This window comes from Lineus longissimus, chromosome 11 (assembly GCF_910592395.1).
Source record: "Lineus longissimus chromosome 11, tnLinLong1.2, whole genome shotgun sequence".
NCBI classification, from domain to species: domain Eukaryota; kingdom Metazoa; phylum Nemertea; class Pilidiophora; order Heteronemertea; family Lineidae; genus Lineus; species Lineus longissimus.
This window is the reverse complement of record NC_088318.1, coordinates 13253932-13264626: the sequence shown is the minus strand read 5'-3', so window position 1 is coordinate 13264626 and position 10695 is coordinate 13253932. Positions and strand designations below refer to the sequence as shown.

At 42.8% G+C, this 10695-nt stretch overlaps 1 long non-coding RNA gene across 2 annotated transcripts; it reads right to left on the bottom strand.

Annotated features, from left to right (window-relative positions):
- Positions 1–4115: 4115 nt before the first annotated feature.
- On the bottom strand, positions 4116–10611 carry LOC135496324 (uncharacterized). Of its 2 annotated transcripts, XR_010448640.1 has the most exons (6): positions 10527–10611; positions 7282–7359; positions 6907–7022; positions 6375–6494; positions 5311–5429; positions 4116–4690 (listed from the first exon to the last, which is right to left on the bottom strand). It is a non-coding gene; the product is annotated as an uncharacterized LOC135496324 (long non-coding RNA). The 2 variants fall into 2 exon arrangements; XR_010448641.1 differs by lacking the exon at positions 6375–6494.
- Between the last annotated feature and the right edge of the window lie 84 nt (positions 10612–10695).

Here is a 10695-nt window from a genome sequence, read left to right as displayed (position 1 = left end):
TAACCAGAGGTTGTGACATTGTCCCTATCAACCTGTTTGCATTGCATCTGGAGTGTTAATGGGGCATCTGACCAGAGGGCTACTTATTTAGTATGTGCATTCTGGGGGGTCAAGAATAAATTTCTCCTTGGACTGTCAGACAGCAACTGGTTGTGACATATACGGTGTCCAAATCAGATTAATTAGTGTCCATTACAGGTTGTGACATCCTTGGACAGTCAAGACAGCTAGACCATAATCACTGGTTGTGACATTGTCCCTGTTGCATATACCGTGTCCAAATCAGATTCATTACTGTCCATTACATGTTGTGACACAGCTTCTCCTACAGCTCTAATCTAACAATGTAACGCCATAAACACTAAAACAAACTAAATGACACCTGCATAGTTAACAATTTTATTCTTAATTGAAATTTACAACAATGACAGGTTGTAGGCCTAAATGGGCCTGCTCGTGGTAGAGGGGAATCACAGAATTGACCAGAGTGATTATGATCTCCAGTAAAAGACCAACATCAGGGAGCATCAGGACTCCACCAGACTGTTCTTTCCACCCATCAGATGCAAGATAAAACAAGCAACACGAATTTATAAATGACACGAAAGAGTAAACAGTTTGAGGGAAAGCCACATAACTATCAGGTATTTTCCCTCTGGACTGGTGAAAATCAGACTGGCCCGAAATTCTCATTATCGACCACTCCTCAGCGGAAATGAATCCAACAAAAAAGGGGTCATTGTATACAGTGGTACTGTATTACCCCGATGAGAAGCACTTTACTGATGTCCCCCACTCTCAGCTAAGATATTTGTGCGCGTACCGGTTTGTCTACGGGCTGAAGTTGACGATGTACTCCTGACGGAGCCATTGGGTGCTTCGCCCGCTCATTGACCGAGGCATGGTGACCTGGAGACAGTGACCGGATTAGCACTAGCTGGTCGAAGGACACTTCACAGGGCGTCAATTCGCAACTTCTCATCATTTTTAAGGCACGACCCATTCACGTGGACCAAGTCTTACCCACAAACCTACTCCTTACGTAACGTGGGGTACCAACCCACCGCAGATTCAGGAGTGTGCAATGGTTTATGCATATCCTACACCCAATTGTGCTGCCCATTCGCAATAGGTTTAACCACCGTCATGCACCCCTGACATTGCCATCTCTCAGACAGTAACAGGAAATGGTGCAATCTGGCTGCAAATTTTTCCCAGAGGGGCGGGATAATGATTATTTCAGACCGATCAGAGTGTCACCAGTTCAGAGCGAAATCACCTGACAGTTATATGGAGTTGCATCAAAATGCAGACTCATCATTTCATTTGTAAATAGGCATCGATTATTTTTGTTACATTCAATGGATCCAGTCCTACAATCTCTTAAAGAGCCAAGTCTGCACATAATTACAGGTATGCAGATTTGCCCGCAAGGCAGAACAGACCTGAACATTGCCACTGCGTTAGGAGTGTAGCAACGATATTGCTTCAAAGCAAGAAATGAACCTGCACATATTTACTGGTATGCAGATAAGCCAGGAAGGCATCAAAACCTTCGTAAGCCCTTAATGAGCAACTGATTTATAAAATTACAAACAGGATTTATCTTGCAACTGTACTGCTCCAAAAAAAAGAGCCAAGTCTGCACATAATTACTGGTATGCAGATATGTCATCGAGGCAGGCAAGACCTGAACACTGCCACTGCTTCACAAGTGCAGCAGTGATATTGCTTCAAAGCAAAACTTAAGTCTGCACATAATGACTGGTATGCAGATGTGCCTGAACACTACCGAGCAACACTAATTTACAATTGACATGAAAGAGTATACAGTTTGAGGGAAAGCCACATAACTATCAGGTATTTTCCCTCTGGACTGGTGACAATCAGACTGGCCCGAAACTCTCATTATCGAACACTCCTCAGTGGAAATGAATCCAACAAAAAATGGGGTCATTGTATACAGTGGTACTGTATTACCCCGATGAGAAGCACTTTACTGATGTCCCCCACTCTCAGCTAAGATATTTGTGCGCGTACCGGTTTGTCTACGGGCTGAAGTTGACGATGTACTCCTGACGGAGCCATTGGGTGCTTCGCCCACTCATTGACCGAGGCATGGTGACCTGGAGACAGTGACCGGATTAGCACTAGCTGGTCGAAGGACACTTCACAGGGCGTCAATTCGCAACTTCTCATCATTTTTAAGGCACGACCCATTCACGTGGACCAAGTCTTACCCACAAACCTACTCCTTACGTAACGTGGGGTACCAACCCACCGCAGATTCAGGAGTGTGCAATGGTTTATGCATATCCTACACCCAATTGTGCTGCCCATTCGCAATAGGTTTAACCACCGTCATGCACCCCTGACATTGCCATCTCTCAGACAGTAACAGGAAATGGTGCAATCTGGCTGCAAAATTTTCCCAGAGGGGCGGGATAATGATTATTTCAGACCGATCAGAGTGTCACCAGTTCAGAGCGAAATCACCTGACAGTTATATGGAGTTGCATCAAAATGCAGACTCTTCATTTCATTTGTAAATAGGCATCGATTATTTTTGTTACATTCAATGGACCCAGTCCTACAATCTCTTAAGAGCCAAGTCTGCACATAATTACAGGTATGCAGATTTGCCCGCAAGGCAGAACAGACCTGAACATTGCCACTGCGTTAGGAGTGTAGCAACGATATTGCTTCAAAGCAAGAAATGAATCTGCACATATTTACTGGTATGCAGATAAGCCAGGAAGGCATCAAAACCTTCGTAAGCCCTTAATGAGCAACTGATTTATAAAATTACAAACAGGATTTATCTTGCAACTGTACTGCTCCAAAAAAAGGAGCCAAGTCTGCACATAATTACTGGTATGCAGATATGTCATCGAGGCAGGCAAGACCTGAACACTGCCACTGCTTCACAAGTGTAGCAGTGATATTGCTTCAAAGCAAAACTTAAGTCTGCACATAATTACTGGTATGCAGATGTGCCTGTTCGACAAAAAGACCCTGAACACTACCGAGCAACACTAATTTACAATTGACATGAAATAGTATACAGTTTGAGGGAAAACCACATAACTATCAGGTATTTTCCCTCTGGACTGGTGACAATCAGACTGGCCCGAAACTCTCATTATCGAACACTCCTCAGTGGAAATGAATCCAACAAAAAATGGGGTCATTGTATACAGTGGTACTGTATTACCCCGATGAGAAGCACTTTACTGATGTCCCCCACTCTCAGCTAAGATATTTGTGCGCGTACCGGTTTGTCTACGGGCTGAAGTTGACGATGTACTCCTGACGGAGCCATTGGGTGCTTCGCCCGCTCATTGACCGAGGCATGGTGACCTGGAGACAGTGACCAGATTAGCACTAGCTGGTCGAAGGACACTTCACAGGGCGTCAATTCGCAACTTCTCATCATTTTTAAGGCACGACCCATTCACGTGGACCAAGTCTTACCCACAAACCTACTCCTTACGTAACGTGGGGTACCAACCCACCGCAGATTCAGGAGTGTGCAATGGTTTATGCATATCCTACACCCAATTGTGCTGCCCATTCGCAATAGGTTTAACCACCGTCATGCACCCCTGACATTGACATCTCTCAGACAGTAACAGGAAATGGTGCAATCTGGCTGCAAATTTTTCCCAGAGGGGCGGGATAATGATTATTTCAGACCGATCAGAGTGTCACCAGTTCAGAGCGAAATCACCTGACAGTTATATGGAGTTGCATCAAAATGCAGACTCTTCATTTCATTTGTAAATAGGCATCGATTATTTTTGTTACATTCAATAGACCCAGTCCTACAATCTCTTAAAGAGCCAAGTCTGCACATAATTACAGGTATGCAGATTTGCCCGCGAGGCAGAACAGACCTGAACATTGCCACTGCTTTAGGAGTGTAGCAACGATATTGCTTCAAAGCAAGAAATGAATCTGCACATATTTACTGGTATGCAGATAAGCCAGCAAAGCATCAAAACCTTCGTAAGCCCTTAATGAGCAACTGATTTATAAAATTACAAACAGGATTTATCTTGCAACTGTACTGCTCCAAAAAAAAGAGCCAAGTCTGCACATAATTACAGGTATGCAGATTTGCCCGCAAGGCAGAACAGACCTGAACATTGCCACTGCTTTAGGAGTGTAGCAACGATATTGCTTCAAAGCAAGAAATGAATCTGCACATATTTACTGGTATGCAGATAAGCCAGCAAGGCATCAAAACCTTCGTAAGCCCTTAATGAGCAACTGATTTATAAAATTACAAACAGGATTTATCTTGCAACTGTACTGCTCCAAAAAAAAGAGCCAAGTCTATCTATCAATCAAGCAACACTAATTTACAATTGACATGAAAGAGTATACAGATATTAAGTGGAACACCAGTCTCAAGCCAGCATTGCCAGCTTCATTCTTTTGCTCAGGTCATTTGCATCAAGTCTGCAAACGGTGCTCCCAAGACAGTCGTTCCCTTGCGTAAGTCTGCTGTCAGATTGGTGGTAGATGTATCTCCTGTCCTCACTCTGTCATTCTTACGTCTCCCTTTGGCGCTGTCCATGGTTACCACGCCATCACTTGCCCCAATCATGCGGCTCCTGCTCCGTAACTTCATTACGCGTCCTTCTGGTCAACTATACATGGACCCAATCATGGTCTTCAGCACGGCCTGGAAAAGGAGTACAGTTCTCATTATATAAATCTTGGCTGAATTTCGTGACATTATGAGAACACAATGAGATTAAGTGTCAGCCATTGTTTTTTGTTCAGAAACTATTTTTTGTCATTTTCGACAGCAAACAGACCCAGACTGTGACGACATGAATTCCCTCTAGTTTGTGATCTTCTTGCATGGTTTATTGTCAACTAGAACCTGGGACAGGTAAAGACCTAAATTCCCTCAAGGTTGCGATTCCCGAAACATCTTACTAGTATATGGTTATGCTACGAGAACCTGGAATGAAGAAAATCTTTTGAATCGAGGGAGCAGCATCCCCAGGACTGCCCCTACTACGGGTCCCATAAACCATGTATGGGAAAGGAGAAAAAAACTTATTTTTGCAGTCGGCAAAAGACCAAAAGAAATGAAGATGCATTGTGACCTTATCTTCCACTATGGATGAGAGGAGCATGGTCTTTCCATAAACATAAAATGAAGATGCATTGTGACCTTATCTTCCACAATGGATGAGGAGCATGGTCTTTCCATAAACTTGGGCGAAGACTTTCATGTCATAATGGTTCACAAAGTTCTCTGAGTTGTCAACGAAAACCTATGCAATACCATACTGGATATGCTTGGCTCCAGTTCCTCCCCCAACAGTAGTGCACGTTGTCGCAGCTTGCCAGCACCATCCTGGCCAGTCGCTGTCTTTAGCTCTGTTGCCGGTTTGTTTTCAATGTTGATCCTGCAGAAGTAAACCATTTTGTTGGTAACACGTGCCGATCCACCGTCGTTGTGCGTATATCCATGCTTCACCGCTGATAACTCCCCCCATATCGGCCGTCAGAAAGGCTGTTACTTTATCAGTAGTCTCCCTGCATTCCCCATCCTTTCCCACACGTCCTAAGTTGCGACAACACTAACAGCCACCATACTTGAAGACCAGGTGTTCAATCAGAGTAACAGTTCCAGATGACCCAGGGATGCTGACCTGACCCAAATGTACAGTGCATGTTGTATGGAAGAAGGGTAACCTGATCTGGAGGTTGGCACTATCAATTCAGGCTGTCATTCAATTACTTTGTGTCGAGCAATTTGATTGGCCACCTGTTTATGATGGGGCGTCCGACAGATTACATGGCGGGAGTTATCGGCGGTGAAAGGAGGAGACTTTAGGACTGATATTCACCGCCGATAAGTCGGTATGTGATAACAAGGAATAGGACAATATCATTTTCTGGGTCCCATAGGGTAATAGCCCAGCAAAGGGCTGTGTACCTGTCCTATTAGTATGCAAATAAAATCTTGCATCCCCACTGACCATCTTAGTTTGGCTACAGATGTGATCCTCTCTTGCTAGTAAAGTACCCTCTCCTAGTCTCTTCCATTCTGCATTTGCAACTGAAAGACACCTGGTTCTTTAAGTCTCTTTGGACAAAACACAGATTTCATGGTCTGGTCAGGCATGACCTTGGAATCTGTCCTTCCAAAAAAAATACAATTCAAACTTATATCGTCCTTGGCGAGATTGTTTAGGCATCAGCAGACAGATGATGGGAACGAGGCTGGAACTCACAGCCTTGGCATATTATTGAATGAACATTGAAGTAGGGAGTACGTTTTCACAGCCCACAGAAATTTAGTACTGTGGAATATTTCAACGAGGAATTATGGACACTTAAAATTTTACCTCTATAAGTTCACAATATGAATTGATCCTTCCTAGAAATTGGGGATGGCGTTGAGGTGAAGTGAATCCATAGCTCAGCATTTGTCGCTACACAAGGAAAAACATCTCTGATGATGCGATCTGCAATAAAACAATTCAAAGTTATAAGGTGAATATTAAAATGTATCTGACCAATCACATCCAGAAGCCAGATGGCTAAAGATGGAGTCACTAGGACAATAAACCAATCGGTGGGGCACTAACAAATTTAGCATACCCTTGAAGGAAGATGGAATACTTTCTGGAGAATAAACCCTCCTAATCCAGAGTGAACGCTGATTTCAAAGTACAACATCCAGAAGCTTCTCCATATCTATCCCTCAACTCTATGGGCACACTTCTTCATGCTATGTAACTGGCGTCGTCTTTGGACACAACTGTAGATGTCTTCAAGGTACCACTTGGAAATGTTTCATTACCCTGTACAAAGTCTATCTTTGCAGACCCGTGGGAAGGAGGCAAGGATCCAATATTGAATCAGTTAAATTTTTACCCTGATATTCTCTAGATCTTGCTGGTTCTTGCTTGGAAATGGGGATGGTGGTGAGGTGAACTGAATTCATAGCTCAGTACTTGTCATTATACTTTTGTGAAACATCTCTAGCTGGTCTGCAATAAAACAATAAATTATTTTCATTTTATTTAAATATATCGAGGTGTATCACACAAAGCAGTGGTAACATCCAGAAGTTTCTGCAGCATGCAATAGCTGAAGGAATCTAATTGTCCGCATTTGAAGTTTCGCAAACATGTATGGGACACCAGTGCAGTGGCAGAGTGGTGAATAAGTCGTCAAAGTAGCTCACGGCGAAAGCTTATCTATATGAGAAGCATGCGATAATTTTTTGTTAAGAATTTGCTGACTCACCTCTTCCTATCGATCCCTTCTTCAACAAACACTACTTGTGGTTGTGATACTGATCTGTCATGGAGGGACATCTGAAATCTGAACACAAGATGTCGATTTGTGGTTGTGTCATTGACCTGTCCTAAAAGGAAATCTGAACACTTATTAGTAGTTGTGACATTAGTCGTACTTCCACCTATCAAATCCCCGTGTCTTTTGCGCTTACACCTATGAATTGCCGTGTCTAAATAGATGGGGCTAATCGATGGGGCTAATCGGGGGCTAATTTAGACCCATGTTCAACACGGGTTTTTTGATAGGTGGAATCTGAATAGACACGGCAATTGCAAGTTCTAAGATCCGGCGACAGATGGCGCGGTGTAGTTGCCTCGGTATTGCGCCCCCTCCAACGGGAAAGAAACACAGGAGAGCTCCCTACCTACAGCGCACCTGTCGCCGGGGCTATTAACCATTATCTAACACAACTGATAGGTGTAAGTGCGCCGCGGGTTTTTTGACACACGGCGAAGACACGGGTCTTGAAAAAACACGGGGTTTTATGATAGGTGGAACTACGACTATGGATCTGCCTCCAAGAGACATAAAAAATCTGAACACCGGGATCTTTTTCTAGTTGTGACATTGACCTGTTTTAAAGGGACATCTGAAATCTGAACACCTAGGCCTATTTGTGGAGATCTATTGGTGGTTCACAGTGACATTGACCTGACCTGATCTCTAAACCTAAACACCGATATTTCTATCTGGTTGTGACATTGACTTGCCTTCAAGGGACATCTGAAATCTGAACACGTATTTGCGGTTGTGCAACCTGTCCTCAGGGAACATCTGAAATCTGAACACCCAGATTTTTTGGTGGTTGTAAAGTTACAAAAGTATTTACAATGACAAGAGAAAACTCCAGCCGCCTTTGGGCCTGACAGGCTATTCTCAAGTGAAGAAAAACAACATTTAGAAAAAGAGGTGGGGCGTGCCCACGTGACTTAAGTCTACCACGATTGGTTGATTAAATGAAGGCATCACACGTACTACTTCCTTAGCCAATAGCAATTTAGGAGCTAATTGCATCAATTATCTTTAAAGTGAAGATGCTCGTGCGTAACCATAGAAATGACCTGTATCTGACAAACACCTCGATGACCCAGGGTAGGGAAATTCCACTAAACCCTGAAGAAATGGTGCACCAAGTGCAAATGGACAAACACATTAGAGAGGTTCAGAAACTTATGTGATATTCAGCCTAATATTATATCACAGTGACACTAACCTGTCTAGGACTGTAGGAGGAACCCATCTGAACACGAAACGAGATATATTTGTGGTGGTGAAATATGCCTGTCTTCAAGGGACATATCCTGAACTCTGTGGTATCTTTGTGGTCTTGACATTGACCTGTCCACAGTGGGTATTAGAAACCAGAACACCTCCTTGTGGTTGCCACATGGACAGGTAACCCCCCCCCCCCCTTGGATGGTCCACTTTTTGACTAATATCCTTGTTATGCAGGCAAAAATTGTGAATGTCACAAAATCACAAGGGACTTTGAGCACCTCAACACTTGTGTGGATGTCACAGAGTTCTAGTGAAGGTGTCGAGGACACTTTCTCTCTGATATAGAAAAGTTGTATGCAAATGTTTGGAACATCTCCCCATGCTGGGAAAGTTTTTTTGAGAAAATTTTGGTCCAAAGGTATGAACTGTTCAATGGAACAAAGCGGGATGTTCCAGCAGGATGATCAAGTGTCCCACGAATAGTAGACAACTTGCGAAAATAAATTTCGGCCATATTGAAAAAGAGTTTTCACAGGCAGCAAAAGTTTACCACAATACCATGACATAAGTCATTTTTTAAATCTGATCATCACCAAAAGCATTCAAAATATCATGAACATTTGAAGACATGGACAGCTTGAATAAGCCTGTATATATTTGTACTTTAATTCAATGGGAAGCATACGTTGCCCGTGAAAAGAGTCTTCAAAATGGCCAAATTTTATTTACACAGGTTGTCTCTTGTTCTGTCTCTGATCCGGAGTCATTAATTTCATAATTTTAGAAAAAATATTTTACAATGAACAACTTTTGGTCACAATGCTTTACAATAAAAGGTCAGAGAGCAGCCATATATGCCATTGTGGCTAGCTCCCCCTCCAAGCCTGTGGCTAACTTTTGTGGGGGGGGGCAAGAGCAGTTCTTTCTCTGCCAGTTTGACCATTGGCCAAAGTTTGCATGAAAAAAACATTTTTGACCCCTGCTTCCTCCAATTAATAGCACAGCCCCCTTCCTGGGTCAACATTTTGGGGGAGGCACAGGCAATTAGGGTCAGGGGGTCAGGGGGAGAGTAGAACGGTTCAGTTACCGGCAGAATAGACCATATGCGAAATAAATTTCGGCCATTTTGAAAAGACCCTTTTCACAGGCAGCGTAAGTTTACCATGACATAAGAGTAATGTTTTAAATCAAATCATCACCAAAAGCTTTCAAAATATCATGAAAATTGGAAGACATGGACAACTTCCAAGTAAATTTCTTGAATAAGCTTGTATATTTTTTACTTTTATGCCAAGCTATACATTCCTTGCCTGTGAACAGGCCGCAATTTACTTTTGCAGGTTGTCTATTCTCTGGCCTACCTACACCCCGTAGGCGGAGACATTGGCCTACTGAAAAACTTTGGGTTAGAACACAGCTTTTTACATATTTCATACATATTTCAAAATCTTGACATAAGTTTTTGAAATATTGGCATGTTTTTTCAAGGGTTGCAATATATTTCAAAATGTTGCATTATATTTTCAAGTCTTGCATTTACAATGTATACCGTTTTGGAGTGTCGTAGTTGTTCATGCAGACAGCACACACGTGGCTCGCAGTGCACGCCAAAAATGGACGCCGAAACATTGTATACAGAAATGAGTTATCGCAATGGACTGGTCAGTTTCAAAATGATTTTCACCATCAAAAATTGTAAAAATCTCCACGTAATTCAGTTTACCACATGCAGAATTACACATAGAACAGTAATACCTGGCTCCGGCACTTTGGTGAGTATCACACAACTAAAAATCGTATGTTTTTTATGAAAAAAACGCCGTCATAAAAAAACGCCGCGCACGTGCGGCCGGAACGCCGCCATCAAAATTTTGGCCATCAGCACAACATTCCTTTATCATTGCCCCGGTAACGCAAGAAACGCAAAAACATCGGAATATGGATGAGCTAAGATACCTAATCTATGAACTTACCATCCAAAAGTTGTCTTTATGCACGAAATAGAGGTGAAATCAGAGAATTAAACAGAGAAGTTTCGAAACATAAATGCCTCCCCACGTGGGTCAGACGACGAGACGTGTGATTACGTCATTTTCATCAGGCGGAGGGGTGAACATGACGATAAATTTCAGCGCCAATTAA